General features: G+C 47.5%; 3 non-coding genes across 3 annotated transcripts; 2 read left to right on the forward strand and 1 right to left on the reverse strand.

Annotated features, from left to right (window-relative positions):
- Positions 1-11,653: 11,653 nt before the first annotated feature.
- On the reverse strand, positions 11,654-11,725 carry trnae-cuc (transfer RNA glutamic acid (anticodon CUC)). The gene has a single exon. It is a non-coding gene; the product is annotated as a tRNA-Glu (tRNA).
- Positions 11,726-22,964: 11,239 nt separating this feature from the next.
- trnap-ugg (transfer RNA proline (anticodon UGG)) lies at positions 22,965-23,054 on the forward strand. Its single transcript is given in 2 exon segments — positions 22,965-23,000; positions 23,019-23,054. It is a non-coding gene; the product is annotated as a tRNA-Pro (tRNA).
- Positions 23,055-25,441: 2,387 nt separating this feature from the next.
- On the forward strand, positions 25,442-25,531 carry trnap-ugg (transfer RNA proline (anticodon UGG)). Its single transcript is given in 2 exon segments — positions 25,442-25,477; positions 25,496-25,531. It is a non-coding gene; the product is annotated as a tRNA-Pro (tRNA).
- The last annotated feature ends 306 nt before the right edge of the window (positions 25,532-25,837 follow it).

The following is a 25,837-nucleotide window of genomic DNA, read 5'->3' on the forward strand; positions in this document are numbered from 1 at the left end:
TTGATAAGGAGGTTTGGTCATTTCTAGGGTAAGTGAACAGTTTGTAGATCAGGGAGATGAAGTTCCAGACACTTGGGAAGGGCAAGAAATGAATTTGATAAATAAGACACAGAACTGTGGATGCTGGAAATCTGAAACAAAAACTGAGAACACTGGAAAAGCTCAGCAGGACTGGAAGCATCTGTGGAGAGAAAGCAGAGTTAAAGTTTCGAGTCCAACAACCCCTCTTCAGGATTCTGAAATAGTTTGTGAGAACCCCTTAAGTCACCTGCCCAGCTTTAAGACCACAATACACAGGAGCAGGATGAGGCCATTTGGCCCATCGAGTCTGTACCACCAGTCGATCATGGCTGATATGTTTCTCTATCCCATTCTGCTGCCCTCTCCTCATAACCCTTGACCCCTTACTAATCAAGAACCTATCTCTGTCTTAAATGCCCTCAATGACTTGGCATCCTCAACCCTTCTCCTAGTGGAAACATCATCTCCACGTCCACACTATCCAGTCATAGAGTAGCACAGCGCTGCCTGACCCACTGTGATCTCCAGCATTTGTTGTTTTCAGGAAGGATTCCAGCATCCACAACAACGCGCATCTAAATTTTGCGCCCAGTTGGTTAGCTCTCCCTGGATCCCGTGAGATTTAACCTTGCTCTACAATCCACTGCGTAGTACAATTAACAAAGTTCCCAGCCCCCACCTCTTTCTGCACACATGGGCAGCACGATGGATCAGCGGTTCGCACTGATGCCTTCCAGCACCAGGGATCCACTTTCGATTCCAGCCTTGGGGCGACTCTCTGTGTGGAGTTTGCACATTCTCCCTGCCGTGTCTGCTGGGTTTCCTCCGGGTGCTCTGATTTCCACCCAACATCTAAAGGTGTTCAGTTTCGGGAGAAGTGGCCATACTAAATGGGTCCATAGTGTGCAGTAAGTGTAGTGGAATGGGATAGGGGAATGTGTCCACATGGGTTACGCTTTGGATGGTCGATGTGGACTTGTTGGGCTGAATGGCGTGTTTCCACATTGCAGGAATTCTACGTGGCATTCCCCCAACTCCAGAGTCTCAGCACTCTTGGCTGTTCCCATGGACAGTGTGGGGGAGGGAAACAATGTTTTACACGGGAGTAAGGTTCTGTGAGTGTGAAGCTAAAAGGAAACGCAGTGCATTGCTTGAGCTGTTTTCCCCGGTATACCAGAGGCTGAGGGGTGATCTTACAGACGTTTATAGAATCATGAGAGGCATAGACAGGGTAAATAGACAAGGTCATTTCCCTGGGATGGGAGAACTCTAGAACAGGAGGATAATATGTTTGAGGTGAGGGAGGCAAGTGTAAGGAATGATCTGCCGGAGGAAGTGGTGGATGTAGGTCCAATTATAACATTTAAAAGGCATCTCGATGGGTATATGAATAAGAAGAATTCAGAGGGATATGGGCCAAGTGCTGGTAAATGAGACGAGATTAATTTAGGCTATCTGGTCGGCACGGATGAGTTGGACTGAAGGACCTGTCTCTGTGCAGTGTATCTCTGTGACTCTGGCTTGCCCGTAATGTTTGCCATGCCTGTATGTTCAGTTTCTGTCTGGTGTCGGTGTCAATGCCTTGATATCTCATTTCCTCCATCTCCCCACTTCCACCTCCCCAGATGTTAACCATTTCGTGTCTGGTTGTTTCTCAAGAAGCTGCATTGAAGGTTCATCCTGAGTTAACACTTTTTTTTGCTTCCCAAAATCAGACTTACTCACTCCTAGATGTCGTGAAAGATACTAACTTTCAGGTGGAAGTATCCAAAATTCTAAGGTGTCTGTCTTGATGTTTTCACTTTTCGGTCTCTGTAAGATCCTGAATCAGTACCATCGGGAGGATTAGTTTGAGCGGAGTGAGAATAGAGGGGTGAGAGGGGGTGGGATGGTGCTTTCAATTTTGTGGGAAAAGAAAAGAATGTTCTGCGGAAAGTAGAATTGCTTGTTTGGAATTTCTAACCTGGACTGACAGTAATGTCTTTTGTCATCTCTTTTTATGGATTATTTGAAGATCTGAAGACGGACGTTTCAATATCAATAGATGAAGAGCGTTGCCTGAAACATTGACTCTACTGCTCCTCAGATGCTGCCTGATCTGCTGTGCTTTGACTCTGCCTCTCCAGCATTTGCAGCCCTCAATTTCACGTCAATGTCTGGCAGTCACTGAATCCATCGGGACTATAACAATTTTCGACTTTGATTCTGTGAGAAGGAACCCAGCTTTTTGGTTCCTCTTTCAGTACGTTTTCAGCATCAGTGAGACTGGAAGAGAGACCCGACTGTTGCAGGAGCCAGTAAAAGTTATACAGACTGGGAAAAGGAATTCACGGCAGGGAGGTGCTGTACACGCGTTTGTGTGCAGCTGAAGCTTCGGTCATGGAGAAAGCCAAGGAATCCCGTCCCGTGGAGAAACCATGAAAATGTGGCAACTGTGGGAAAGGCATCAGTTTCCCACCTGACCTGGAGACTCATGGGCGCAGTCACACCGGGGTGAGACTGTTCTCCTGCCCTGAGTGCGGGAAGACCTTCAGCAATTCCTCTGCACTGCAGAGGCACCAGGGGGACCACACAGGCGAGAGGCCATGCTCCTGCCCCGAATGCGGGAAGGCCTTCAGCTATTCCTCCGTCCTACTGACCCACCACCGGGTCCACATATTAGAGAAGTCCTTCAGCTGCTCCAAGTACGGGAAGGCCTTCAATGATACCTCTGCCCTGCTGAGGCACCAGCGGGTCCACACCGGGGAGAGCCCGTTCTCCTGCCTCAAATGCGGGAAGGGATTTACCCAGGCATCCCACCTTCGGGTCCATACGGGGGAGAGGCCCTTCCCCTGCCCAGAGTGCGGGAAGGCCTTCAGCAATTCCTCCCACCTGCTGAGGCACAGGTGGGGCCATACCGGGGAGAGTCCGTTCACCTGCCCCGAGTGGAAGCGGAGGTTCTCATCATTCTGCACCTTGCAGAAGCACCAGCGGGCACACCAGTGCTCCCAACAATCTGATTCTGCTGGTGAAGCTGCTGTGGGTCACTGAAAGGACTGAACCCCTGCACATTCTGACAGTGCTTATAGTGGGAGAGTCGGTCGGTTTTTTTTTTGTTTTATGCCGTCGTGCTCCCCCATCCCTGCAACTTTGCTTCCATTGGGCACTGCTGCTCGTTGAGACCAAGAGCTGTCCAGTTAAAGAATTGTCGGCTCTTTCTGGGAATGAGTCCCAGCCTGTAAGAAATGGCTGAATACTGGGGTGTCTATTCACATTCAGCAGTGACTTTTAAATTAGATTTACAGTTACGTGTCTGTGAAACAGTCATAGTCCAAAGATTGCACAAAGGCTTGGCAATCCATTGTTGGAAACTGTTTGCTTGAATTGGTAAGTTTTAAAAAAAATTCTTTCTTAATTTTCCGCTTAAGTCTCTGTCTCTGAGATGGTGGGGGGCTTGATCAAACGGTTTAAATCATTGCTATTAATTAGATTATCTTCTTTAACTTTGCCCTAGAAAATTTGCCATATTTATAATTTGGTTGTTGTTTAAATTATAATGTTGATGTGCAAATCTGTTCTTCATCAAGTCTGGTTCGGGACAGTTGAGAAATTGAGGGACATTGCATGTTTAAATTTCACTGTGTTGTGAATCTGGTGACAGTGACATTCATTTGTATTGGGTTACTTACCCTTAGTTGCAGTGTCTTCCACCCCAACTATTCACTATGGTAGTGAGTTCAACAGTCTCACCACACTCTGAGGTTTTTCATGAAATCCTTAGTAGAGAATTGTAAGGGAAAATGTTGACAAGGGCAGAATATAGGGTCTTAACTGCAAATGCCAGGAAGACATTCGACAAAGTAAAACCATGACAATATCGGGATAAATCAGGAACTTTGACAGTAATGAAGAGGTCACACGTCAGAGTTCAAGATATTGGTCGTGACAAACAGAAAAAGTACTCAGCAGATATTGGATATTGTAATTAAGCAAGTTTCTAGATGCTGTAGTTGGTTGAATACGATAATAAGAGATGAAATAACCAAAACCACTCATGTAATTTGATGTTGGTAACCATAAAGCAAGTGCATACAATTGATTGATATAGGCCAATTGCGAGCAAGTAGGCCATTCAGCCCATCGAGTCACCATTGACTGACCGTCCAACCCAGACCCAGTTCGTTACCCACCACCACATGCTGCTCTCGAAAGAAGTGAATTTCAAAGACTCGAGAACACTTGTGAGAAAAACAAAACTTTCCAATCTTAAATGAGAGACTAGTCTCTGGCTAGAATTGAGTTGACATTACATTTACATTAAGTCCTCTCCAGATGTTATACAGCTCCATCGGATCATCTGTTTCTTCTGAACTCCAACTGATACAAGCCTAGCCTGACATCCCCTTTTCCCCGATTATAAGTTGAGTAAATGAGCGACCCTCGACCTCACTGGCATGACAAAGGATGCCCTCAATCCAAGTTGACCTTAAGTGTCCAACCTCTTGACCCCCACGCCACAATGTGGTCAGCCGCAACTCAGCCCTGAACGAGAGCAGAGGAACTGAATAGACAGCAGTGAGGTGGACATTGCATTCCCAGAGAATATTGTTCAAGTGTGAAATTTGTTCAGCTCGCATTTGGATCACTGCAGGGACTATGTCTCCTGTCATTTAAATGTCTTTGATCCCAATAACAGTCTAGTTTTGTTGTACATTGTGTGTGTTTTATCTGTGTGTCACGACATGATTTTCTGTTGTTGTCATTCCCATGAGGATGTGTGAATTCAGCACCAGATAATAGTCTCAGTTCTGAATTTTCCTTGAGGATTGGTATAGAACGGACTAAGTGTCAGTCAGATTGGAAGAAGCTCGACTGTTTATTTAACCCTTTGCTGTCCTTCCCCTGGGACTGTATGAATGGGGAAGTGTAGAGGAAGTTTTACTCTGTATCTAACCCAATGCAGTCTCTGTCTTGGCAGTGTTTGTTGGGGACAGCGTTGAGGTAGCTTCACTTGCAATTGAAGAGTAGAGGAAGCTTTATTCTGATTGTCATCCCATGCTGTCCTTGTGCTGGGAGGTTTAGATGGCATCTATAATTGAAGTGAATGCAGACTTGGCTGTGGGAGTGGAGGGTACTTGAACCTGAGCACGCCCATTTTTGAGATTGCTGTGCTGATCAAGACAATCTCAGACACCTTCATGCACTTTTCCAACCAACCACAGGGTGGTTAAGGATGGGTATAAATGCTGGCATTGCCAGCGATGCCCACACCCCATGCATGAATAAATACTTTCTGTTTAAAAGTTTACATTCACGTTCCAAACCCTCTAATGTATGATGACTTACATGGAAAATTCTTGTCTGTTTATAATTTCATTTTAAAACAAAGGAATGTGTCAACCATGTAGAAATATAACAAGAACAACAAATTGAGAAGTTAACTGGTAATGAACAGGACCAGAATGCTGAGTCAGCCTGACCTCCAAGGCTGAGAGAGTTCTCCCAGATGTTGAAGTTACACCAGTGCCTTTTACTCTTGCAGCTTCCCCAAAAGTTTGTCCCTGATGTAAGATCATTCAATGACCCGAAGTACGAACTGTTTTTATCTCCATAACTGGTGCCAGACTTGCTGAGTAATTCCAGCCCTTCTGCTCGACCCTTTTATGGGATTTGAGCTTCCCTAAGTCAGTGTAATGAAGAACTGCAGATGATAGAGATCTGAAACAGAAAAATGCGTCAAATGCTGGAGAAACTGAATAGGACTGGCAGCACATGTCGATAGAGAAGCAGAGTTTGCATTTCAAGTGCTGTGACCCTTCTTCAAAACTGTTCTGGACTCAAGCTAGGATATTGTCTTTGTGTCTTTCTCTCTCTCTCCACCAGTGTTGCCAGACTGGCTGAGTTTCTCCAGCAATTTCTGTTATGACACTTTCACAAGCTTGATATTTGTTATCCAACCCTAAGTGCAAGGTGTCTTGCTTGTGCCAATTCAGAGGGCAGTTTAAGAGTCAACCACATTGCTGTAGGTCTGGAGTCACATGTTAGACTGACCATGCAAGGATGGCAGTTTCCCTCCTGAAAGGACATTGGTGAAAATGGGTTTTTAGGACAATTGACGTCAGTGCCATCGATACCATACTGAGACTTACTTTGTGTTCCCCATTTATGATTTGAATTATTCACATATTACCTCTTGCTGTAGTGGGATTTGAACTCATGTTCCCTGGATTACTCATCCTGTGACGTTATGACTACACTGTTGTTTCCCATTCTTTGCTATTTTGTGTTTGTTGTTCACGTCTTTGTCCTCTGATGTTTGGGAAATTGAACCTGTTTAAAAGATTGCCCTAAACTTGTCCCTTTGACCAAGTATTTGGTCACCTGTCTCATCTGTGCTCCGGTCTTGTGATTTTTAAAGGAATTCTCATAATGTTCATGTGAAGCACTTTGAGATAGTTAACTGTACCACAGGTATTATTTGAATGCGGCATGTGTCCCTATCTTAATATCTGAAAGTACAGGGTCATATTTTAAATGTAGAAGACAAAACTGAGGATGATTGATTTTCTTTCTGAGGGTTGTGTGTCTTCTTCAAAAGGCAGTGGATTCAAAATCTTTAAGGCAGAGGTAGATAGGTTCTTGATAACCAAGTGGATGAAAGATTGTCGGGGATGTGATGGAATGTATAGTTGAGGTTGAATTCAGATCAGCCATGATCTTATTGAATGTTGCAGCAGGCTCGAAGTGCCGAGTGGCCTACTCCCACCCATTATATGTTTGTATCAAGCAGTCTGTGTCTCCCCTCTTATAGCTATGAACTGGGTAATTCCTTTCCAATATTGCCCCTTGTAGACAGTTAATTTCACACCGATGGCCCCCTATTGGGAGCAGGCACATTGTTGCAATTGCAGTATTTCTTGTGTTAATTTTGTTGCTTCTTACTCAGTGTTGCTGAGAATCTTCGAAATAAAAACCAAAACACTTATATTGTTATCGCATGAATAGAAGTGTAGGTTTGGATGTAACATTGTTGAATTAGCCATTCCCATCTTTTCCAGAATTCTGTGATTAAGGCCCTCGAGTCTGGTTTCTACCCCTGAAACAGTTCATATCAAGGTCATATTTGACATCCCTTGTAAAGGTGACAGGGATGAACATTCCCTCGTCGACCTGCGGACAACCTTGATCAGGGTTAATGATAGTACTGACCCTCTCCAGCATCACTCTATCCTCTGGGAGGGTATGATTTTAGCGTCTTCCGTTCTTATTTGTTTTACCGTAGCTGCTGGTGTTGGCATCTATACTGATGATATCCAACTGTGCCTGAACACCACTTCTCTCCCGACTCATCTGTCATTCATGATTTTCCAATAATCTCATCTGAATGCCTGCCCAATTTCCAGCATTGGACAACCATAAACATTCCCTTAGTTAAATATTGTGAAGTGTGAAGCCATTATTTTAGTCCCCAAGTTCGACCTGAGCCCCCGTCCCCCCGTCCCCCGCCCCCCCCCCGCCACACCCCCACCCCAGTAACTCTGTTGACAGCCTTCATGTCACATTAAAACTAGGAACGATAGATTTGTGAAGAGTCGGGGGATGAACAGTTGCAGGAAAAGGGCAGGAAAGTGAATGTGGGGAATGCCAGATCACCCAGAATCCTACTGAATGGAGAAGCAGGCTCAAGGGGCTGAATGGCATATTCCTGTTCCTATTTCTTATGGTTCCCGAGCCCTTCCCTCTGATACAGGACACTGACTTCAGTATGTGCCATTACTGAGAGTGCTGATGTTCCATTGTGTAATATCAACAACTTAGCAGCTGCTAAAACCTCTTGCTCCTTCACAGCCCTTTCAATCAAAACCTCCACTATAACCTCCCGACATTTATACTCCATTTAAAGGTCAATCTCCCTTTTGCCTTCCCTATTAGTCGCTGTGTTCCCAGAAGCAGGATTGTGGTTCAGTTTAAAGTAGGTCCTATATCTCTGATTACATCGATACACAAGGCAGTGAAGAAAGGTTTAGGCACACTAACCTTCATCAGTTCGGGAATTGAGTATAGATATAGTTATGTTGTCGTTGTACAGGACGTTGATGAGGCTGCACCTGGAATATTATGATCAGTTTTGGTCCCCTTGATGTTCTGACTTCTGACTTCTTCAACTCTGGGTTTGTGTTGAACTTGATGGGATACTTTGTGCAACTCAGCACGTTTAAACAGTATCGCTCAGAAGGATTCATGTGAAACTTTTCAGGAGGTGAGCTCAACAAGATTGAAGTATTCAAAGTTACTTGGACTCTATTTTAAACTTAGATCAGGACTAGTATCAGAGTCACATACAGCATGGAAAGAGACCCTTTCGTCCAACTTGTCCATGCTGACCTGATATCCTAAATTAATCTAGTCCCATTTGACAGCGCCTCACCCAAATCCTGTGGCAGCTCCTTTCATATAAGTACCAACCTCTGCATGAAGAGGTTGTCCCTTTAATATATTTCGCCTCTCACCCTACACCCATGCCCTCTAGTTCTGGACTCCCCCAGCCCAGGGAAAAGACCTTGTCTATAACCCTGTCCATGCCCCTCATGATTTTGTAACCTCTATTAGGTCACTCCTCTGCCTCTGATGGTCCAGTGAAAACAGTCCCAGCCTATTCAGCCTCTCCCTGTCGCTCAAATCCTCCAACCCCCAGCAACATTCCTGTAAATCTTTTCTCACAGAGAAGTCAACGTTTCAATCATGAAGAAGGGTTAATTCCCAAACCGCTGACTTCTCCACATCCTGGTGCTGCCTGGCTTGCTGCATTCTCCCAACCTCCTGCTTGCCTACTTCGGGTTGCAATATGTAGTGGCTCAGTGTTTACCACTGCAGGCTCACCGTGCCGGGGACCCAGGTTTGATTCCAGCCTTGGGTGGCTGTGTGTGAGGAGTTTTCATATTCTCCCAGTGTCTGCGTGGGTTTTCTCTGGGTGGTCCTGTTTTCTTCCATCGTCCAAAGATGTTCAGGTCATGTGGATTGGCCATGCTTAATTGCCCATAGAGTTAGGTACATTAGTCAGAGGGAAATGGGTCTGGATGGGTTACTCTTCGGAGGGTCGATGTGGACTTGTTGGGACAAATGGCCTGTTTCCACACTGTAGCTAATCTCATCTGCACTACTTTTGTCACTAACGTATTGCTGAGTAGACCCGATGGGCCGAATGGCCTCACTTCTGCTCCGATGGTCTTGCGGTCTTACTTTTCTCTGGATCATTTCATTTGGCAATGTGCAGTCCCTGGCTCAATGAGCAGCAGTTTCCAATGAAAGCAAAGCTCATATGTTGGTTGAACTCCTCCAGTGTGGAAACAGGTCCTTCAGCCAAACACATCTGCACAGATTCTCCGAAGGGTAACCCACTCAGATCCATTTTCCTACCCTCCATAAATTGCACACAGACCCCCAAGGGTAGAAGTATTCCTGGGTTCCTGGTGCCATGAGGCAGCAGTGCTAACCCTGAGCCACCATGGGGTTGTAGTTGTAGGGGGTGGGACAGGCAATTGCAGTCCATCAGAAAACAAAAACAGCCCACCTACTCTCCCACTGCACCCACTGTCAGAACTGGCACCAGATTCAGTCCTGGGGGGTGACCGAAGGCAGCGTCACTGGTGGGATCTGATTGCTGGGAGCGTTGGTGCCCCCGCTGGTGCTTCCGCAAGTTGCAGGAAAACATGATCCTCTTCCCACACTGGGGCCAGCTGAAGGGCCTCTCCCCCGTGTGGACACACTGGTGCTTCAGCAGGGCGGAGGAATTGCTGAAGGACTTCCCGCACTCAGGGCAGCAGAAAGGCCTCCCCTCTCCACCCCCCATCCCCCCGTGTGGACCAGCTGGTACTTCAGCAGTGTGGAGGAGCGGGTAAAGCCCTTCCCACACTCGGGCAGGAGAATGGCATCTCCCCGGTTTGGACGGACTGGGACATCAGCAGGGCTGAGGAATTGATGAAAGCCTTCCTGCACTTCGGCAACTGAACGACCTCTCCCCCATGTGGACCCACCCATGGGGCAGCAGGTCGGAAGAAAGAGCAAAGCCCTTCCTGCACTCGGGGCAGAAGAACGGCCTCTCCTCAATATGGACCCACTGGTGTTTCAGCAGGTGAGAAGAACTGCTGAAGGCCATCTCGCACTTGGGGCCAGAGAACAGCCTTCCCTGGTGTGGACCAACTGGTGTGTCAGCAAGGCAGAGGAATCACTGAAGGCCTTCCCACACTCAGGGCAGCAGAAGGGCCTCTTCCCCTCTGTGGACCCATTGGTGCTTCGGAACCATTTCAAATTTCACAAATTCCGTCTGATAGGAGGGAGACTAGAATTGTACACAATATTTCAAATGTGGTCTAAAAAGTGTCCTGTACAACCACAACACAACCTTCCAACTCCAATACGCAGTCAGAGGATTGCGAAAGCTTTCAAAACCCACAAAAAACAAACAGGAAAGAATGGAGGGTCAAACCAAATTTTTGAGAGTCACCTTGAAATATCAATGAGAAATCGGCAGAGAGGGTTTATTGGGTACCCGTTCTCCTTAAAAATACACTATATATGTAATTCTCTTGTGCTCTTCGTAGTTTCTCTGTGCTGCAGTGTGAAGTGGCTCGTTGAAATAATCTCCTGATGCAGCTTCGTTTGTGGGTGTTGGGATGATTGCTTCTGCAGTTAAGTATTTGGTTTGGGTCTGTTGTTTTTCTGTAGATGCCAGTTTGAAGTTCCCCATTGACTGTTCGCTCTACTGTGACATCAAGGAATGGCACTTTGTTGTTGTTCTCCTCCCCGTCAAACCAGGAGCCCCCCTTAGACCATAGTCTCACTACTAGGAACACCAATATACAGACGAGTCAAAGGCCTCCACTGAAGGCTAAAACACCGAGTCGAAGATTCACTCCACTCCATTTACTCCATCCAAGAATTCCTGAACACCAAAGACACTGAGATTGAAGAGGATGGATTAATGTTGTCCTTTGACATAACAGTCCTGTTCACATCCATTAACATCAACGTGGCCAAAGAAAACTGAAGACACGACTCGAAGAACCAAAGACACAAACGCAGCATCAACTTCATCAGCAAAGATAGCACTGTCAAGCTCGTGGAACTGTGCCTTACCATCCACTTCATATTCAATAACAAGCCCTACAAACAAATCAACGAAATACGCACGAAACCTCCAGCATCAGGATTCCTAGCAGAAGCAAGAATGCAGAGACTCGAACAAACAGCCCTTCCAACGATCCAACCCAAACTTTGGGTCCGCTACAGCGATGACACTTTTGTCATCAAAAAAGGAAACAAATTAGAGGAAACCTACAACACCATCAACAATCTCCTTACTGGCATAAAATTCACAAAAAAGGAGAACAACAACAAAGTGCCATTTCTAGATGTCACAGTAGAGCGAACAGTCAATGGTAAATTCAAAACAGCGTCTACAGGAAAACAATGCATTCGAACCAAGAACTTAACTACAGAAGCAATCACCCCGACACACACAAACATATCTGAATCAGGACACTATTTCAACGAGCCACGGCACACTGCAGCACCCAGGAACTACGAAAATCAACAAATAACTGTACAGAGAATTTCAGAAGAACGGGGAGCCTATAAACCCCCTGAAAACAGGTTCCCTGACCGGGAATCGAACCCGGGCCGCGGCGGTGAGAGCGCCGAATCCTAACCACTAGACCACCAGGGAGATACAAGTGCTGCCTGATAGATCTACTGAAAATTACTTCCCTGCCCGGAAATGGAATCCGCGCCATGGTCGGTCGTCGGCTTTCACCTGTGTATCCAACAATGTCATTTCTTGTATCCATTGCACCTGATGCAGTCTCCTCGACATTGGGGAGACTGGAGACTCCTCGCAGAGTCAAGTCACAGCGCTTGAGGGAACATCTCCAGGACACCCGCACCAATCAATCCCATCGCCCTCTGGCCCAACATTTCAAACCCCCTCCCACTCTGCCGAGGACATGCAGGTCCTGGGCCTCCTCCATCGCCGCTCCCTCCCCACCCGATGCCTGGAGGATGAACGTCTCATCTTCCGCTTGGAGTAAATTCAACCCCAGGTCATCAATGTGGACTTCATCAGTTTCCTCATTTCCCCTCCCCCCACCTTACCTCAATTTCTTTTAGATTACTTACACTATAATCTCTTGATATTTATTCTGTGACTTACCATCCTACTCAACAGCAACCTGATGAAGGAACAGCGCTCCAAAACCGAGTGCTTCCAAATAAACCTGTTGGACTATACCCTGGTGTTTGTGTCATTTTAAACTTTGTTTCCAGTGAATACAGCCCGCACCTCCCTCTGTTGCCAGTAAACTTTGCAATGCCAATGAAACAATAAGCTTGCAGTCCTAAAAAATTTACAATTTCGAACAATACCATCTACTCATTCACTGTTTCTTCTGAGACACGACATTGGAAACTCGGTGCTGGTGGCTGAAAGAAATGAGAAGCTGTTGGATCTCCCAGCTTTCAATGAGAGTTTAAGCCTGACGGAAAGTTCAGGTAACCTTCACTGCGACCCAACTTTGTTGCAGCTTCAGATCTCCACATCACAAGGCGTACAAAAAGTAGCTTTTCTAAAATAAAAGTGCACACGCTCACCCCCACTCCTCCCACCACACTTTCTTTATTATTGGCTAGTTGAGTTGTCCTTTTGTAACTGGATCCTTCGTACAGCCGGGTAAAGCATGCAGCTGGGACGACTGAGTGAATCCTTTCCTGCAACGGCAGTTTCCATCACTGAAAAGGACATGAATAAATCAGCCGTGTTTTTGCCCTCTAAAAATGGTTTCATCCTTAGCTTCTGGAGTCCAGATTAATGACCGAATCCAAATTCTGCCATCTGCCGCCACGGGATTCGAACCTGAGAGTCCCCAGAGCTGGGTTGTTAGCGGCGCTCGGCCATCGCTCCTTCCATCCCCCCTGCGATGGCACGTGAACGCGCTGGTGCCTCCGCAGGTGGGAGGAGCAGGTGAAGCCCTTCCGGCACTGACAGCAGGTGAACGGCCTCTCTCCGGTGTGGACCCACTGGTGGGTCAGCAGTGCAGCTGATTGAGTGAACCCCCTTCCGTACATGGGGCACGTGAATGGCTTCTCTCACTTGTGGACCCACTGGTGCGTCTCCAGATGGCTGATCCGACTGAAGCCCTTCCTGCACACCGAGCAGGTGAATGGCCTCTCCCCGCAGTGAATACGTCTTTGGGTTTCCAACACGGATGGGGAAGGGAATCCTTTCCCTCAGTCCCCACATTTCCACAGTTTCCCCATTGGGGGAGCTTTCCTTGTGTTGGTCTGGGTTTGAAATTACAATCAGAACGGGGACATAGTCTATCCCCACCGTCAGGGATGAGACTTTGATTCCCCCAAGCTGAGTAAATGGTGTGAAGCACTTTTCACAGTCAGCGCAATGAATCTCCCTCACTCGGTGTCTCAGTATTCTTCCTGCCACACCAGTGTCCAAAATCTCTCAAGCAAACAAAAGCAACCATGTCTTCTTGATTGGAATGGCTGCTGATATTCAAGTCCCAATGAATCAAGTGGCTCTGTCAGAAGTTGATGTATCATTTGTTTTCAGATTTCTTTCGGCATGTCTTCCTGCAAAAAAAATCACAAAATAAGTGGTCATTGTCAGTACACTTTAACGAACATAACATAGGTGGCAGTTTGTGTAGTTTGCCAGATGCCTGGTGATCACATAATACCCAGCACACAGAAACCTGAAATCCCTCATGCAGCCAGATAGGCTTAGGTGTGTTTAGAGGAAAACTTCATTCAAATCTAATCTAATCTTAAACTAAATACGTGTACATATATATATATATATCAATATGCCAATCCTTTCAATGCTGCTCAGTTCCATGAGAAACTACACTTTTAATTGTGAACATGAGGAAAAAAGCAATCATTTTCCAGGGTGCAAACTGCATACGTGTCAAACTGAGGGAATACACAAGGAAAATACCTAAAAGGGAGATAGAAAGTATTTGAGCACCTTTGCAGAATCTGCTCCCTCTCTGGATTCACTCCAGTTGCTTCAAGTAAACCTCCCTGGGGGTCACACAGCCCTGCATCGGGAAGCACTGGGATGGTCAACTACGACCAGTTTACATGGAGAACACATCTCCACAATAAACAGCCTCGAGACAAACTTCCCTTCCTTCCACTTAAAGTTCAAGTCCCCTCAAAGCGAAATTCCCCAGGTAAGTTTGGAAGAATTTCTTCCAGGTGTTCACTAATCATTTCTATGAGCACTTTGTTAAAGTTTGAATATTGCGAGTTTTGAAAATTAGTGATTCTGAGCGAAGTCACAGTTCGAAAAACAGAATGTGGGAATTTAGACAGAGTTTATTTTTTACATCGACGATATGTCTGCACAACAGCATATGACACGACAGCAGAGAAGATCTTCTGACGTCATTCTCAAACGTGCCTGCCACACGCCAGATGAAAAGCTGAATATTTATCTGGAAAAACTGCCGAGCAATGCAGGAGAATGGCACAACGGGTGTGTGTTTGGACCGTAACCCAAAAGGGAAACCATTCTCTCCTATTCATTCAACGTCGTCTTTAGCAGCTTTCCCGTATAATGGCGCTCTGTTCTGCACCTTGCCTTCTCATCTGCTTCCCAAAAAAGCTTCGACATAAATATTTCACAATGATATACTGGCCCAATGTGTACAGTTGAGCTGACAACCTCTGAGTGGTCTCCTGTTCTCTGTATCCTATGTTGAGGAGGGCAATGCTTGTCACTGGCCACTCGGGTGTCAGAGAAAAGCTTCGAAACAGTGGAGGGAGCCCGGTTCCTGGGGACGGGACAAACAGCAGCAGGGGGACAGAATGAGAAGCAGCTGTTCTGGAAACTCTTCGTCACTTGCAATTCTGAGAGCAATGTCAAATGTATTTCACACTAAGCAAGTGTCAGCTGGCTCAAGAGGTGTGTGGTGGATGAGGAATGAACCGTTCTTTGGCTTGTTGGTCTAGGGGCATAATTTTCCCAGAGAGTCTTTAACTGTACAGACTTGTGCGCGGTCGGGGATTCAAATCCCCGACGAGGCTGCGTCTCTTAACTTGATTTGTGCAAAAATGCCCGATTAATTTTCTCAAAAAGCACCTTCGTGAAACGAGGTTGGGCTGCCTGGAGTACGAATGGGGCAGTGAAATGGTTGGAGATCGCGTTGAACAGGTTGACGTGAGTGGTGCGGTGTGTGAGGAATGTCAGCAATAAAGGTCGATTGAAAAATTGGGCCAGCTCTCCTCGGAGAACCGAAGGTTTCCAAGTCAGTAGGAGCCTAGAAACAGGAAATAATGCTGTGAAAATGCTCCCATGCCTGAAAGGATCTATAGTGATTCGGCAGAGATTTAAAGTCACGAAGACGAGCGAATGCAGTAGATGAGGTTGCGGAAAATGTGCAGGTAAAGTGCTGCTTCACCTGAAAGGTATGTTCGAGCCTGGAAGGATATTCAGGAAGGAGCAGGTAAATTGTGCTTCTGAGTAAAAACAGAATGTGGCAATTTAGACAGAGTTAATATTTGCTTGTCGGCGATATGTCTGCCGGTGCGTGATGGGAGCATAAGCCAGAAGGGAAACCATCTTCCCTGAGAGTACTCTGTTCAGCATCTTGCCTTTCAAACTACTTCCTGAGTGTCTACATGCCCAGTATCATACCGATACTGTCGCGAAACTCACAACGTTCAAATTACGTGCTTTTGGAGGTCTGAGTGGTCTTCTCCTGTTCTTCGTCGGTTTCCTATGAACTGAATCGCAAAACCACTTCTCTGAGATGCCAATGAACTGATAACATTGAAAAGCATACCTTGTGGTTTCGTGCCTTCCCTGCAGTAGTTCGCCAAGTCCGTTCCGACGTGAATGACAAGACGATCCGCATGTCAGAAACCGCATCCCGGGGACAGAATGACAAGCAGATGTTCTGGAAACTCTTTGCTGCTTGCAATTCTTGGAGCAAAGTGGAATGTATTTCACACTGAGCAAGTTTCAGCTGGCTCCGAGTCTCCAGTGTACGCTGCTCTCTTTCCCGCCAGCTCAGAGAGAGAACAATAGGAGGGACAAAGGAGTGAATAACGATCCGTGTGGGAGGGTGAATAACTGTTAATGGAGACCGTTAGTGGCTAACAATAAGTAGTGTGTCGTAGCAGACTATGTGATAACAAGGGCTCGTATGTGTGTGGTAGGGGTCAAGGACGTGGGGGATTTGAGGTCCTAAAGTCATGGAACTCGATCTTGAAGACCGGAGGGCTGTAGGGTTTTGAAGTGGAATATGAGGCGTTGTTCTTCCATCTGGAGCTGAGCTTTGCTGGAACACTGCTGTAAGCCTGAGACAGAGATGTTGGCCAGGGAACACGGTGGCGTGTTAAAGTGGTAGGAAAGCAGAAGCTCAGAGCCTTTTTTCGCGGGCAGAACCGAGATGTTCTGCGAAGCAGTCATCCAGTTTATACTTGGTGCTCCGTTGGGGAAACGACAGTGTGAGCAGCGAATGCAGTAGACTAGGTTGCGGCAAATGTGCAGGTAACGTGCTGCTTCACCTGGAAGGTATGTTCGAGCCTGGAAGGATATTCAGGAGGGAGCAGGTAAATTGTGCTTCTGAGTGAAATCACGGTTCGGAAAAACACAATGTGGCAATTTAGACAGAGTTAATATTTGTTCGTCGGCGATATGTCTGCCGGTGCGCGATGGGAGCAGAACCCAGAAGGGAAACCATCTTCCCTATTCACTCAATGTCGAGTTTAGCAGCTTTCCCGTATAACGGCGCACTGTTGTGCACCTCGCCTTCTGATCTGCTTCCCAAAAATCTTCGACGTAAATATTTCACATTCATACACAGGCCCAGTATGCAGAGTTGAGATGACACACCCGTGGAAGTCTGCGGGGTCTTCTCCTGTTCTCTGTGCCCTATGTTGAGGAGGGCAATACTTGTCACTGGTCACTCCGGTGTCAGAGAAAAGTTGAGAAAGAAAACGGTTTAATTTTTGCCAGTAGAGAGGGCCCGGTTCCTGGGGACGGGCAAACGGCAGCAGAGAGACAGAATGAGAAGCAGCTGTTCATACAGTCATAGAGATGTACAGCATGGAAACAGACCCTTCGGTCCAACCCGTCCATGCCGACCAGATATCCCACCCCAATCTAATCCCAGCTGCCAGCACCCGGCCCATATACCTCCAAACCCTTCCTATTCATATATCCATCCAAACGCCTCTTAAATGTTGCAATTGTACCAATCTCCGCCACTTTCTCTGGCAGCCCATTCCATATACGCACCACCACCTGCGTGAAAAGGTTGCCCCTTAGGTTTCTTTTATATCTTTCCCCTCTCACCCTAAACCCTAAAGCCCTCTAGTTCTTGACTCCCCGACCCCAGGGAAAAGACTTTGCCTATTTATCCTATCCATGCCCCTCATAATTTTGTAAACCTCCATAAAGCCACCCTCCAACCTCCGACGTTCCAGAGAAAACAGCCCCAGCCTGTTCAATGTCAACTGGAACTTTACTCTGAGCAAGACTCAGCTGGTTCAAGAGGTAGGGCGGGGGCAGGGACGCTGGCGCGCCAACCGTGTGGCTCGTTGGTCTAGGGGTATGTTTCTCGCTTTGGGTCTTCGTCGACGCAGACGTGCGAGAGATCACGCGTTCAAATCCAGGACGAGCCCGAGTTTCGTGAATCGCGCGAAAGTTCTCGCTTAATTTTCTCAAAAAGCACCTTCGTAAAACGAGGTTGGGCTCCCTGGAGGCCCAATGGGACAGAAAGCAGCGAAGTGAAATGATTGGAGGTATCGTTGAATAAGTTGACGTGAGTGGTGCAGTGTTTGAGGGATGTCAGCGATGAGGGTCGATTGGAAATTTGGGACAGCTCTCGTCGGAGTACGGAAGTTTGAAATCTGGCCCGATTGAAACTTTTCAAGTCATGCGAAGTCTAGACAGAGAAAGTAATGTAGTCAAAATGTTCCCACGCCTGAAAGGATCGGCAAGGATTCGGCAGAGTTTTAAAGGCATGAGGAAAAGAACCGAAAGTGACATTAGGAAGAATGCTTTCGTACAGGGAGTGGTTGGGGTCAGTAAATCCCTAACTGACACTGACAAAGAGGCAGATTCATTAGACGCAAACGGGAATTCGGTGATCATGTTTAAAGTAACAATGTGCAGAATTACATGGAGAAGGCAAGAGAATGATACGAATAGAGACCCACGTTTACTTACTGTGTCGACCCAGCAGAGCGAAGGAGGGCCGCATGGCGTCTATTCAGAGTGAAATCACAAGAGAATGTGGGAAGTTAGAAAAAGTTTATATTTACACAGCCTCCATACGTCTGCGCAACGCCAGAGAAGACGACAGCAGTGAGGATCTTTGACATCAGTCTTGAACGTGCATGCCACGCGCCAGACGAAAGGCTGAAGGGACCTGTGGAGCGTCACGTTGTGCGTACGAGCGGAGTGGCGCAGCGGGAGCGTGCTGGGCCCATAACCCAGAGGTCGGTGGGTCGAAACCATCCTCTGCTATTGTTCAGTGCCTCCTTGAGCGACTTGCCTTTGCGATGGTACTCTGTTTGTTTAGCACCTTGCCTTTCAAACCGTTCAAGTACGGTGCTTTTGGAGGTCTGAGTGGTCTTCTCCTGTTCTTCGTCGGTTTCCTATGAACTGAATCGCAAAACCACTTCTCTGAGATGCCAATGAAACGCATACCTTGTGGTTTCGTGCCTTCCCTGCAGTAGTTCGCCAAGTCCGTTCCGACGTGAATGACAAGACGATCCGCATGTCAGAAACCGCATCCCGGGGACAGAATGACAAGCAGATGTTCTGGAAACTCTTTGCTGCTTGCAATTCTTGGAGCAAAGTGGAATGTATTTCACACTGAGCAAGTTTCAGCTGGCTCCGAGTCTCCAGTGTACGCTGCTCTCTTTCCCGCCAGCTCAGAGAGAGAACAATAGGAGGGACAAAGGAGTGAATAACGATCCGTGTGGGAGGGTGAATAACTGTTAATGGAGACCGTTAGTGGCTAACAATAAGTAGTGTGTCGTAGCAGACTATGTGATAACAAGGGCTCGTATGTGTGTGGTAGGGGTCAAGGACGTGGGGGATTTCAGGCCCTAAAGTCATGGAACTCGATCTTGAAGACCGGAGGGCTGTAGGGTTTTGAAGTGGAATATGAGGCGGTGTTCTTCCATCTGGAGCTGAGCTTTGCTGGAACACTGCTGCAAGCCTGAGACAGAGATGTTGGCCAGGGAACATGGTGGCGTGTTAAAGTGGCAGGAAAGCAGAAGCTCAGACCCTGTTTTTGTGGGCAGAACCGAGATGTTCTGCGAAGCAGTCATCCAGTTTATACTTGGTGCTCCGTTGGGGAAACGACACTGTGAGCACCGAATGCAGTAGACTAGGTTGCGGCAAATGTGCAGGTAAAGTGCTGCTTCACCTGGAAGGTATGTTCGAGCCTGGAAGGATATTCTGGAGAGAGCAGGTAAATTGTGCTTCTGAGTGAAATCACGGTTCGGAAAAACACAATGTGGCAATTTAGACAGAGTTAATATTTGTTCGTCGGCGATATGTCTGCCGGTGCGCGATGGGAGCAGAACCCAGAAGGGAAACCATCTTCCCTATTCACTCAATGTCGAGTTTAGCAGCTTTCCCGTATAACGGCGCACTGTTGTGCACCTCGCCTTCTGATCTGCTTCCCAAAAATCTTCGACGTAAATATTTCACATTGATACACAGGCCCAGTATGCAGAGTTGAGATGACACACCCGTGGAGGTCTGCGGGGTCTTCTCCTGTTCTCTGTGCCCTATGTTGAGGAGGGCAATACTTGTCACTGGTCACTCCGGTGTCAGAGAAAAGTTGAGAAAGAAAACGGTTTAATTTTCTGCCAGTAGAGAGGGCCCGGTTCCTGGGGACGGGCAAACGGCAGCAGAGAGACAGAATGAGAAGCAGCTGTTCATACAGTCATAGAGATGTACAGCATGGAAACAGACCCTTCGGTCCAACCCGTCCATGCCGACCAGATATCCCACCCCAATCTAATCCCAGCTGCCAGCACCCGGCCAATATACCTCCAAACCCTTCCTATTCATATATCCATCCAAACGCCTCTTAAATGTTGCAATTGTACCAGTCTCCGCCACTTTCTCTGGCAGCTCATTCCATACACGCACCACCTCCTGCGTGAAAAAGTTGCCCCTTAGATCTTTTTTATATCTTTCCCCTCTCACCCTTAACGTATGCCCTCTAGTTCTTGACTCCCCGACCCCAGGGAAAAGACTTTGCCTATTTATCCTATCCATGCCCCTCATAATTTTGTAAACCTCCATAAAGTCACCCTTCAACCTCCGACGTTCCAGAGAAAACAGCCCCAGCCTGTTCAATGTCAACTGGACTTTACTCTGAGCAAGACTCAGCTGGTTCAAGAGGTAGTGCGGGGGCAGGGTCGCTGGCTAACCAATCGTGTGGCTCGTTGGTCTAGGGGTATGATTCTCGCTTTGGGTCATCGTCGACGCCGACGTGCGAGAGTTCCTGGGTTCAAATCCCGCATGAGCCCGCGTTTCATGAATCGTGCGAAAGTGCTTGTTTAATTTTCTCAAAAAGCACCTTCGAAAAACGAGGTTGGGCCCCCTGGAGGACCAATGGGACAGAAAGCAGCGAAGTGAAATGATTGGAGATAGCGTTGAATAAGTTGACGTGAGTGGTGCAGTGTTTGAGGGATGTCAGCGATGAGGGTCGATTGGAAATTTGGGACAGCTCTCTTCGGAGTACGGAAGTTTGAAATCTGGCCCGATTGAAGCTTTTCAAGTCATGCGAAGTCGAGACAGAGAAAGTAATGTAGTCAAAATGTTCCCACGCCTGAAAGGATCGGCAACGATTCGGCAGAGTTTTAAAGGCATGAGGAAAAGAACCAAAAGTGACATTCGGAAGAATGCTTTCGGACAGGGAGTGGTTGGGGTCAGTAAATCAGCGGGAGCGTGCTGGGCCCATAACCCTGAGGTCGATGGATCGAAACCATCCTCTGCTATTGTTCAGTGCCTCCATGAGCGACTTGCCTTTGCGATGGTACTCTGTTTCGCACCTTGCCTTTCAAACCGTTCAAGTGACGTGCTTTTGGAGGTCTGAGTGGTCTTCTCCTGTTCTTCGTCGGTTTCCTATGAACTGAATCGCAAAACCACTTCTCTGAGATGCCAATGAACTGATAAAATTGAAACGCGTGCCTTCCCTGCAGTAGTTCGCCAAGTCCGTTCCGACGTGAATGACAAGACGATCCGCATGTCGGAAACCGCATCCCGTGGACAGAATGACAAGCAGATGTTCTGCAAACTCTTTGCTGCTTGCAATTCTTGGAGCAAAGTGGAATGTATTTCACACTGAGCAAGTTTCAGCTGGCTCAGAGTCTCCAGTGTACATTGCTCTCTTTCCTGCCAGCTCAGAGAGAGAACAATAGGAGAGACAAAGGAGTAAATAACGAACCGTGTGGGAGGGTGAATAACTGTTAATGGAGACCGTTAGTGACTAACAATAAGTAGTGTGTCGTAGCAGACTATGTGATAACAAGGGCTCGTATGTGTGTGGTAGGGGTCAAGGACATGGGGGATTTCAGGCCCTAAACTCATGGAACTCGATCTGGAAGACCGGAGGGCTGTAGGGTTTTGAAGTGGAATATGAGGCGTTGTTCTTCCATCTGGAGCTGAGCTTTGCTGGAACACTGCTGCAAGCCTGAGACACAGATGTTGGCCAGGGAACATGGTGGCGTGTTAAAGTGGTAGGAAAGCAGAAGCTCAGGGCCTTTTTTTGCGGGCAGAGCCGAGATGTTCTGCGAAGCAGTCATCCACTTTATACTTCGTGCTCCGTTGGGGAAACGACACTGTGAGCAGCGAATGCAGTAGACTAGGTTGCGGCAAACGTGCAGGTAAAGTGCTGCTTCACCTGGAAGGATATTCAGGAGGGAGCAGGTAAATTGTGCTTCTGAGTGAAATCACGGTTCGTAAAAACAGAATGTGGCAATTTAGACAGAGTTAATATTTGTTCGTCGGCGATATGTCTGCCGGTGCGCGATGGGAGCATAACCCAGAAGGGAAACCATCTTCCCTCTTCACTCAATGTCGAGTTTAGCAGCTTTCCCGTATAACGGCGCACTGTTATGCACCTCGCCTTCTCATCTACTTCCCAAAAAACTTCGACGTAAATATTTCACATTGATACACAGGCCCAGTATGTAGAGTTGAGATGACACACTCGTGGAGGTCTGCGGGGTCTTCTCCTGTTCTCTCTCCCCTATGTTGAGGAGGGCAATACTTGTCACCGGTCACTCCGGTGTCAGAGAAAAGTTGAGAAAGAAAACGGTTTAATTTTCTGCCAGTAGAGAGGGCCCGGTTCCTGGGGACGGGCAAACGGCAGCAGAGAGACAGAATGAGAAGCAGCTGTTCATACAGTCATAGAGATGTACAGCATGGAAACAGACCCTTCGGTACAACCCGTCCATGCCGACCAGATATCCCACCCCAATCTAGTCCCACCTGCCAGCACCCGGCCCATATACCTCCAAACCCTTCCTATTCATATATTCATCCAAACGCCTCTTAAATGTTGCAATTGTACCAGTCTCCACCATGTTGTCTGGCAGCTCATTCCATACACGCATCACCCGCTGCTTGAAAAAGTTGCCCCTTAGGTCTCTTTTATATCTTTCCCCTCTCACCCTAAACCCTAAAACCCTCTAGTTCTTGACTCCCCGACCCCAGGGAAAATACTTTGCCTATTTATCCTATCCATGCCCCTCATAATTTTGTAAGCCTCCATAAAGTCACCCTTCAACCTCCGACGTTCCAGAGAAAACAGCCCCAGCCTGTCCAATGTCAACTGGAACTTTACTCTGAGCAAGACTCAGCTGGTTGAAGAGGTAGGGCGGGGGCAGCGACGCCGGCGCACCAACCGTGGGGCTCGTTGGTCTAGGGGTATGATTCTCGCTTTGGGTCTTCGTCGACGCAGACGTGCGAGAGATCCCGGGTTCAAATCCCGGACGAGCCCGAGTTTCATGACTCGCGCGAAAGTGCTTGTTTAATTTTCTCAAAAAGCACCTTCGTAAAACGAGGTTGGGCTCCCTGGAGGACCAATGGGACAGAAAGCAGCGAAGTGAAATGATTGGAGATAGCGTTGAATAAGTTGACGTGAGTGGTGCAGTGTTTGAGGGATGTCAGCGATGAGGGTCGATTGGAAATTTGGGACAGCTCTCTTCGGAGTACGGAAGTTTGAAATCTGGCCCGATTGAAGCTTTTCAAGTCATGCGAAGTCGAGACAGAGAAAGTAATGTAGTCAAAATGTTCCCATGCCTGAAAGGATCGGCAACGATTCGGCAGAGTTTTAAAGGCATGAGGAAAAGAACCAAAAGTGACATTCGGAAGAATGCTTTAGGACAGGGAGTGGTTGGGGTCAGTAAATCAGCGGGAGCGTGCTGGGCCCATAACCCTGAGGTCGATGGATCGAAACCATCCTCTGCTATTGTTCAGTGCCTCCATGAGCGACTTGCCTTTGCGATGGTACTCTGTTTCGCACCTTGCCTTTCAAACCGTTCAAGTGACGTGCTTTTGGAGGTCTGAGTGGTCTTCTCCTGTTCTTCGTCGGTTTCCTATGAACTGAATCGCAAAACCACTTCTCTGAGATGCCAATGAACTGATAAAATTGAAACGCGTGCCTTCCCTGCAGTAGTTCGCCAAGTCCGTTCCGACGTGAATGACAAGACGATCCGCATGTCGGAAACCGCATCCCGTGGACAGAATGACAAGCAGATGTTCTGCAAACTCTTTGCTGCTTGCAATTCTTGGAGCAAAGTGGAATGTATTTCACACTGAGCAAGTTTCAGCTGGCTCAGAGTCTCCAGTGTACATTGCTCTCTTTCCTGCCAGCTCAGAGAGAGAACAATAGGAGAGACAAAGGAGTAAATAACGAACCGTGTGGGAGGGTGAATAACTGTTAATGGAGACCGTTAGTGACTAACAATAAGTAGTGTGTCGTAGCAGACTATGTGATAACAAGGGCTCGTATGTGTGTGGTAGGGGTCAAGGACATGGGGGATTTCAGGCCCTAAACTCATGGAACTCGATCTGGAAGACCGGAGGGCTGTAGGGTTTTGAAGTGGAATATGAGGCGTTGTTCTTCCATCTGGAGCTGAGCTTTGCTGGAACACTGCTGCAAGCCTGAGACACAGATGTTGGCCAGGGAACATGGTGGCGTGTTAAAGTGGTAGGAAAGCAGAAGCTCAGGGCCTTTTTTTGCGGGCAGAGCCGAGATGTTCTGCGAAGCAGTCATCCACTTTATACTTCGTGCTCCGTTGGGGAAACGACACTGTGAGCAGCGAATGCAGTAGACTAGGTTGCGGCAAACGTGCAGGTAAAGTGCTGCTTCACCTGGAAGGATATTCAGGAGGGAGCAGGTAAATTGTGCTTCTGAGTGAAATCACGGTTCGTAAAAACAGAATGTGGCAATTTAGACAGAGTTAATATTTGCTCGTCGGCGATATGTCTGCCGGTGCGCGATGGGAGCATAACCCAGAAGGGAAACCATCTTCCCTCTTCACTCAATGTCGAGTTTAGCAGCTTTCCCGTATAACGGCGCACTGTTATGCACCTCGCCTTCTCATCTACTTCCCAAAAAACTTCGACGTAAATATTTCACATTGATACACAGGCCCAGTATGCAGAGTTGAGATGACACACTCGTGGAGGTCTGCGGGGTCTTCTCCTGTTCTCTCTCCCCTATGTTGAGGAGGGCAATACTTGTCACCGGTCACTCCGGTGTCAGAGAAAAGTTGAGAAAGAAAACGGTTTAATTTTCTGCCAGTAGAGAGGGCCCGGTTCCTGGGGACGGGCAAACGGCAGCAGAGAGACAGAATGAGAAGCAGCTGTTCATACAGTCATAGAGATGTACAGCATGGAAACAGACCCTTCGGTACAACCCGTCCATGCCGACCAGATATCCCACCCCAATCTAGTCCCACCTGCCAGCACCCGGCCCATATACCTCCAAACCCTTCCTATTCATATATTCATCCAAACGCCTCTTAAATGTTGCAATTGTACCAGTCTCCACCATGTTGTCTGGCAGCTCATTCCATACACGCACCACCCGCTGCTTGAAAAAGTTGCCCCTTAGGTCTCTTTTATATCTTTCCCCTCTCACCCTAAACCCTAAAACCCTCTAGTTCTTGACTCCCCGACCCCAGGGAAAATACTTTGCCTATTTATCCTATCCATGCCCCTCATAATTTTGTAAGCCTCCATAAAGTCACCCTTCAACCTCCGACGTTCCAGAGAAAACAGCCCCAGCCTGTCCAATGTCAACTGGAACTTTACTATGAGCAAGACTCAGCTGGTTCAAGAGGTAGGGCGGGGGCAGGGACGCCGGCGCACCAACCGTGGGGCTCGTTGGTCTAGGGGTATGATTCTCGCTTTGGGTCTTCGTCGACGCAGACGTGTGAGAGATCCCGGGTTCAAATCCCGGACGAGCCCGAGTTTCATCACTCGCGCGAAAGTGCTTGTTTAATTTTCTCAAAAAGCACCTTCGTAAAACGAGGTTGGGCTCCCTGGAGGACCAATGGGACAGAAAGCAGCGAAGTGAAATGATTGGAGATAGCGTTGAATAAGTTGACGTGAGTGGTGCAGTGTTTGAGGGATGTCAGCGATGAGGGTCGATTGGAAATTTGGGACAGCTCTCTTCGGAGTCCGGAAGTTTGAAATCTGGCCCGATTGAAGCTTTTCAAGTCATGCGAAGTCTAGACAGAGAAAGTAATGTCGTCAAAATGTTCCCACGCCTTA

This window comes from Chiloscyllium punctatum, chromosome 36 (assembly GCF_047496795.1).
Source record: "Chiloscyllium punctatum isolate Juve2018m chromosome 36, sChiPun1.3, whole genome shotgun sequence".
NCBI classification, from domain to species: Eukaryota; Metazoa; Chordata; class Chondrichthyes; order Orectolobiformes; family Hemiscylliidae; genus Chiloscyllium; species Chiloscyllium punctatum.